This window comes from Talpa occidentalis, unplaced genomic scaffold, assembly GCF_014898055.3.
Source record: "Talpa occidentalis isolate TD23 unplaced genomic scaffold, MPIMG_talOcc4v2.1 talOcc4.9, whole genome shotgun sequence".
Classification (NCBI taxonomy): domain Eukaryota; kingdom Metazoa; phylum Chordata; class Mammalia; order Eulipotyphla; family Talpidae; genus Talpa; species Talpa occidentalis.
This window is the reverse complement of record NW_023605305.1, coordinates 68,325,345-68,333,348: the sequence shown is the minus strand read 5'-3', so window position 1 is coordinate 68,333,348 and position 8,004 is coordinate 68,325,345.

Here is an 8,004-nt window from a genome sequence, read left to right as displayed (position 1 = left end):
ATGTCTTTTGAGTTCTGCCCATTTCTTGACTGGATTGTTTATTTTGTTTTTGTTGAGTCGTGTGAGTTCTTTGTATATCATTGTGATCAGTCCCTTATCAGTTGACTGGAGTGCAAAGATTTTTTCCCAATCAGTGAGGTGTCTCTTTGTTTGGGTTAATGTCTCTTTTGCTGTGCAGAAGCTTTTCAGTTTGATGTAATCCCAGGTGTATATGTTTTCCTTGACTTTCTTTGCTTTTGGGTGATGAGTCTTTAAAGATGTTATTGCGATGTATGTCTTGCAGTGTTTTACCTATATATTCTTCTATATATTTTATGGTTTTAGGTCTTATGTCCAGTTCTTTTATCCATTTTGAGTTGATTTTTGTGCACAGTGAAAGATAATGGTCTAGTTTCATTTTTTTGCATGTGGTGGTACAGTTTTCCCAGCACCACTTATTGAATAAACTGTCAGTGTTCCATTGCATATTCATTGCTCCTTTGTCAAAAATCAGTTGTCCATATAAGTGTGCTTTTATTTCTGGGCTCTCTATTCAGTTCCATCAGTCTGTGTGTCTGTTTTTGTTCCAATACCAAACTGTTTTAATTATTATGGCTTTGTAGTATAGCCTGAAGTTTGAAAGTGTGATACCTCCTTTCTCCTTTGTTTTCATCAGTAGGGCTTTGGCTATTCGTGGTTTTATGTGGTTCCATATGAATTTCATTAATATTTATTGTATTTCTTTGAAGAATGTCATTGAGATTTTTATTGGAATAGCATTGAATCTGTGTATTGCTTTTGGTAGGATGACCATTTTGATAATGCTAATTCTTCCAATCTATGAGCAGGGGATGTCTTTCCATTTCTTTGTGTCTTCTTCTATTTCTTTTAACAGTGTTTTATAATTTTCTTTGTATAGGTGTTTCACCTCTTTTGTTAGGTTTATTCCCAAGTATTTGATTTTTTTGTTTCAATTATAAAAGGGATGGTTTTCTTGATTTCTTCTTCTTCAGACTGATTGTTTGTGTACAGGAAGGCTACTGATTTTTGTGTGTTGATTTTGTATCCTGCTACTTGACTGAACTGGTTGATTATTCTGAGTAGTTTTTCTATTGAGTTTTTAGGGTTTTCTATGAATATTATCATATCATCTGCAAATAGTGATAGTTTTACTTCTTCTTTCCCTATCTGGATTCCTTGTATGTCTTTCTCTTGTCTTATTGCCCTGGCTAGGACCTTCGGTATTATACTGAAGAGCAGTGGTGAGAGAGAACATCCTTGTCTTGTTCCTGATCTTAGAAGAAAGGCCTCCAGCTTTTTGCCATTGAGAATAATATTGGCCGTGGGTTTGTCATATATAGCTTTTATCATGTTAAGGTATGTTCCTTCTACCCCGAGAATTTCAAGGGTCTTCATCATAAATGGATGTTGGACTTTGTTGAATGCTTTCTCAGCATCTATTGATATGATCATATGGTTTTTATTTTTCTTTTTGTTGATGTGTTGGATTACACTGATCAATTTTCATATGTTGAACCATCCTTGTGCCCCTGGGATGATCGTGGTGTACTATCCCTTTGATGCATTATTGGATTCTGTTGGCAAGGATTTTGTTGAGGATTTTTGCATCAGTGTTCATTAGGGAGATTGGCCTGTAATTTTCTTTTTTTGTGCTGTCTTTGTTTGGTTTTGGTATTAGTGTAATGTTGGCTTTGTAGAACGTATTTGGTAGTATTCCTCCTTTTTCAATTTTTTGAAAGAGTGTGTGTAGCATAGACACTAATTCACTGCTGAACGTTTGGTAGAATTCATTTGTGAAGCCATCTGGACCTGAGCTATTTTTTTTTTCCCCTGGGCTTTTGTTTTTGGGGAGTGCTTTGATTACTGCCTCAATTTCACTGCTTGTAATTGGTCTGTTTAGGTGTTCTGTTTCTTCTTTGTCCAGCTTTGGATGATTATATTGTTCTAGGAATTTGTCCATCTCTTCTAGGTTGTTGAATTTGTTTGCATATAAGTGTTCATAGTAATCTCTGATTATTCTTTTGATTTCTACTGAGTCTGTTGTGATTCCTCCTCTTTCATTTATAATCCTATTTATATGGGTTTTCTCCCGTTTTTTCTTTGTGAGCCTGGCTAGGGTTTGTCTATTTTGTTTCTTTTTTCAAAGAACCAACTTTTGGTTTCATTGATCTTTTGGATTGTTTTTTTAATTTCCATTTCATTTATTTCTGCTTTGATTTTTATTATTTCCTTTCTTCTACTGGCTTTAGGGTTTTTTGTTGTTCTTTTTCTAGCTCTTTGAGATGTGAGATTAGGTTGTTTCTTTGAGTTCTTTCTTGTTTCTTACATGAGCCTTATTGCTATATATTTTCCTCTTATTACTGCTTTTGCCACATCCTATACATTCTGGAAAGTGGTGTCCTCCTTGTCATAGTACTTTTTAATTTCTTCTTTGATCTCTTCATAAGTCCAGTGGTCTTCCAATAGTGTGGATTTCAATCTCCATGAAGTGGGAGGGTTCCTTGTTTTCTTTTCATGATTTATTTCTAATTTGATGCCTTTATGGTCGGAGAAGATAGTTGGAATGATTTTGATCTTCATGTATCTGTGGTGTTTGTCTTGTGGTCCAGTATGTGATTAATTCTGGAGCTTGAGAAAAATGTGTACTCGGATTTTTTTGGGTGCAGTGTCCTATAGATATCTGTTAAGTCCATGAGTTCTATGTCTTTATTTAGGGCTCTAGTGTCTTTATTTATTTTTTTCTCTCGTTAATCTGTCCATTGGTGAGACTGGAGTGTTAAAGTCTCTCACTATATATGTATTTTCATTAATTCTCATTTTCAGAGCTGATAACAACTGTCTAATATATTTTGATGCTCTTTCATTTGGTGAGTATACACTGATGAGTGTTATATCTTCCTGATGTATTGTCCCCTTGATTATAATGTAGTGTCCGTCTATGTCTCTTTTTGCTTTTTTTAATTTGAAGTCTATTTCATCTGATATAAATATAGCTGTTCCTGCTTTCTTTTTTGGTCCATTTGCTTGTAGGATTGTTTTCCAACCTTTTCCTTTAAGTCTATGTGTATTTTTTGTGGTTAAATATGTTTCCTGGAGATAGCAGATGAAGTCTTCTATTTGTTAGATGCAAGTTATAGGTCCCACCCATACTCCACGGTGTGTGAACACCAGAGCCACGTTCACGGGCCACTGTCTCACATGATGCTCTGCTTATTTGTCTGTTCTTCTGTTGATGAAAACCTAGGTTGATTAATTTTCTCCCCAATATAACGTCATCATGCTTAAACTTCTATCTTCATGAACTGGTCCAAGAGTTTCTTTGGAAAATTCTTCAAGATAGAATCCCAAATCTAGGGGCAAATAGAGTCAGTGCTCTCCCAAAGGTTGACTGTGTGTCTTCACAGGTAGTATGTGAGTGTGACTCCTTCCCACCCTTTCCCCAACACTGAGCATTTGGCAATTTTTCAATATTATAGGTGAAAAACAGGTGTCTCTGTTTTAGTTTGTAATTCTTTGTTTCTTTGTATGGTTGAATATGTTGTGTTACTAGCTACTTGATTTGAACAGAATTTCCAGCAACAAAAAAAAGCCATTTGAACCAACTTAAGTTTTAAAAAAAATGGAAAAAGCTGTTTTTGTGCTTTGTGCATTTTAAATTTTAATTTAGTTTAATTTATTTTTTTGTAGAAACACAGTACAGCTCCATAAACAAATCACCTTAAGGGAAGCTGAGTGTCTTCCATCCCAACCTCAGGCAGCCGCTCCCTACTGCTCCCTCTCTGGGGACCCAGGCAAGTCTTTCTCTTAATACATCTGCTTCTCTCTTGTTTACTGATCAGCTCCTTCACTTAGAGAAGAAATCCTCATAGCTTCCTTTTAGTTTCCAAAATAAAAATATACATTATGAAACATTTAATTCATAGAGATATGTATCAAGTCAAATGATTGTCCCAATCCCTTCTCTCAAAGGTATGGACAACTAACAATTTGATGTGTGTCTTTCTGAGTTTTTTTTTTTTCTCCTCAATGAATAATGATGGTAATTACCAGTTATTGAACACTTAGTATGTTCTTAGCATTGTTCTATGATAATGCATGCTTTAATGCTCATTAAAACAAACATTTGAAGATGATAGTTATTCTCCATTTTATAAATGAGAAAATCAAAGTGAATTTCTCCAAAGCCACATGATTAATAATGTCAGAGCTAGAATTCAAATCCAGGCCTTTGAATCTTAAACCACACTCACCATAAGTAAAAAAGTTTAAATATAGTTATAAAATAATAATACAGTTAACTTCTGCATTTACCCCAAATACATTTACCTCATACTTTTAAATTCTGAAATGATATTCCATAGATAGATGAACTAATCTTTGTTTTTAAAAGCCAATCTCTTTTTTTTATTGAAAAAGATACCTTGGAGTATCCTTTTTTCTTTAGCCAGCCTCTTATTGATGGACATTTAGTCCTCAATTTGCCACTTTGCATCTTTCCATGTGGTTATGCCCACCTAGAGGAGCTGCTTTGACTGCAGTGACAGATTCTGGCCATCCTAAGATGATTCATCAGTTAAACTTCCCACCAACTGACTGCAAGCTCTGTGACTTACCTCTTCATTCAGCTGCTTAAGAGAGTGAATCTGATGGACCCCAGGCCAGCAAATGAGCACATCTGACTGTCCCTTGCAGAGATCAGAGGGAGGTCATGTCCTTCAGGAGGATCATGGGAAGAGGCAGTACATGGGGTCATCAGTTGCCCCAAACTCTTTGATTCTCCTCCTAGTCTGCCTGTTCATGTCTTTTGCCCATTTTTCTCTTAGGGTGCCTTTTTTTTTCTTACTGACTTATAAGAACTTTTTGAATATCAGGCTCTGTCTGTCAGATATATTTCTCGTTTTGTTATCTCAATGCTTTGTGCTATAAAGAAGTTTTGAATCTCAATGTGGTTAGATCTAGTGATCTTTTCCTTTATCATTATTGACTCCCATAACATTCTGAGAAACACCTTCCTCAACTCAGATTTATAAAATCTCTTTTCCCCTTTATGTCCTATATTACTTTTGTGGTTCATTTCCTTACATTTAAATATCTGATTCAGTTCCCTGTATTTTCTCTATTTGCTTTTATGGTTTCTGTCTTACATTTAAAGGTATAATCCATTTCAAATTTGCTGTAAAATCAAGTTAAACATCTCTAAAATATTATCCCAACTTACTTGATTGGCTAAGTCATCCTTACTACTTGGCTAAGTCATCTTATTAATTGGAGATGACTTGATGTGCTATTGTTTCATTGTTTTGTAGTGCTTCTGAGCAGGGACATTGGAGTTGGACAGAAATGGGTCTGGCTTCTGCTATGCCAGCCATTGATTGTGTGAAATTAATGTCTCCAGATTCTGTTCCCTCATGGGTAAAGAAGGGTTCCCCAGAGTTCTTGTTTCACAGGATTGCTGGGGCACACAATGACACAGAACATTCAAAGCACTCAGTAAACACACTTAGGGTTATTATTTCCTATCTTACCCTCACCCCTTCAAGAAGAGTCTATGTCTGGTCCCTCATTGTTTCCCTCTGTCTGCTTCTGTCACAGACTCATGCCCTTCACCTGCCCCTTGTTCTATAGCACATTTTAGTAGACACTAGACTGTAAGTTCCTTGAAGATAGGGATGATGTCTGTATCTGAAGCAACTAGCACATATTAGGTGCTCAATGAGACGCCACTGAGTAAGGAATGAGTGGTGAGGGCTTGCCTCCTCACTCCATTTCTTGAACATTTCCTTGGCTACTTGAGCAGTTTTTTCCTTCCAAATTAACTTTGATTAATTATCCAGGATCTTCTCCCAAGCATTAATGAGATATTTGTTGGCATCACAACAAATTAATGGGGTAATTTGAGAAGAATTGACTTTACAACCTTACATGATTTGCTCTCTTTTTACTCAGCTTTGCAAAGCTGCCTTGTTTCCTTGCTATTGATCTTACCTGCTTTCCTGTACATTTACTCCTGGTTATTTCACTGTTTTTCTTGCTTTTGGGGAGGCATCTCTTCCCTACTATTGTGGCTGTATATTAAGGTCTTGGATTTGACTTTTGCTGGCATCAGTGGATAAAAGCATTGGCTTTGGAGTGTAACAGATCTGGGTGCAAATCCACTTAATATGTATGTGACCTTGAGAAATCACCCAGCTACCCCGAGTCTCAGTTTCCCGATCTGAGACAGCAAAGAGTGGGTGAACTATGAGCATTTAGCAAGGGGTTTGTCAGTGAAAGTTTTAGTGTGTTGCCTGGTACCATGCAAATACACAGTAGATGTCTGCTATTATAATATTACTGATGAAAATATTTTAACATTCTAAGCAACATAGTATCTTACTTGGTGTTTTATCATGACTAATTTATTACTAATCAATGAATTAAATTAGATTTTATTATGTATACAAAGATCTCTAACCCCAAACTCTCAAACTTTCTTTGGTAGCTGGAGACTTTTTCTGTTCACTTAGCACACATGTCAAGTACTCAGCTAAAGAGCTTTCAGACTCTTGAAGGTGATGTTGGTCTTAGATATGGAGATGGGAGAAGACAGTGTAGTTGCTCTGCCTGAGACTCTTTGGAGCCGAGAGAGAGAGAGAGAGAGAGAGAGAGAGAGAGAGAGAGATCGAGAGATCATGTGATAGAAGAGTAGAGCAGAAATATCCAATGTCATGTGGATTTGGACTTGGAGGGGAAACCCTTCTACCTCCTTCATTCCCAGTCACAGTCTAGGCAATCCTGTGTTTTTTTCAATACCACCGAGCAATTCACCAATCCAGCTTGGGTCTCTATCTGCCTGGAGAGAGCCTCAAATTCCGCAGGTTAAAAGCTCAGTCCACAAGACTGCCCCTCAGCTCCCACTCAGATGTCAATCCCAAGTCTAGGCTGTCTCCTATGTTTCTGGATGAGTGGCTGTAAAACAGAAGTTCCCACAACCCCTTCCTTCTTGGGTTCAATTAATTGGTTAGCAGCTCACAAAACTCAAGGAACATTTTTAGTTACTAGATCACCAGTTTCTTATAAAAGGGTATCGCTTAGGAGAAGTCAGAGGAAAGAGATGCATAGGGCAAGGTATGGGAGGGAGTGTGAAGCTTCCAGGCCCCCTCTACATGCCCCGCTCTCCTGAATCTCCTGTGATCCCCAACCTGGAAGCTCTCTGAAGCCTCATGCTTTTGGATTTTTATGGAGGTCTCATTAATTAGCTATGATTGATTAAATCATTGGCTATCAGTGATCAACTCAACCTTGATTTCCTTCCCTCACTTTCCTGGAGGTGGGAGTGGGAGGTGTGGTACCAAAAATTTCTGCCTGATCTTCTAATCACTGGATTGGTTGCTCCAGCAACAGCTACCATCCTTAGGGGCTTTCCAAAAGTTACTTCATTCAAGTAGCTAAGTTGTGGTTGAAAGGTGTTTTGTAATAAATATCAAGACATTTTTGTTGTTCTTATCACTTAGGAAATTCCAAGGGAGCACTGTGTCTGAAACTGGGATAAAAAACAAATATACATTTCTTATCACAGATCACAATATCACAATTGTGGCCAAGCAAGGAAGTGTTGAGTCTTGCCCTCTCTGACCCAAGCCAAGGTTTTCCCAGAGGACCCTTGAACTTCAAGGCCGAGCAGCCCGACCTGCTTTTGAACTGCTCCTGCCTGCCCTGCCATATCCATAGAGGCAGGACGTCCCTTGCAGGCCTCTGGGCTCCCTTGTTTCCTTGCTATTGATCTTACCTGAGACTCCTCCCACCCCCAGGGATGGCAGGTAGAGAGACTGGGGAACTGGCCCACTGGTGTGGGGCTGCCCTGGGCATAGGGTAGCTGCTCTGGGGAGCCCACAGCCCCTATAAGCCCAGTGTGGGAAGGAAGGAGGAGCCTGGTTCTTAGTTCCAGAGGTAGTGGCTGCTCCTGCAGGCTCAGCACAGTTTCCCCAACTCTGATGAGCTACTCGAGCTAGGAGAATTTTAAAC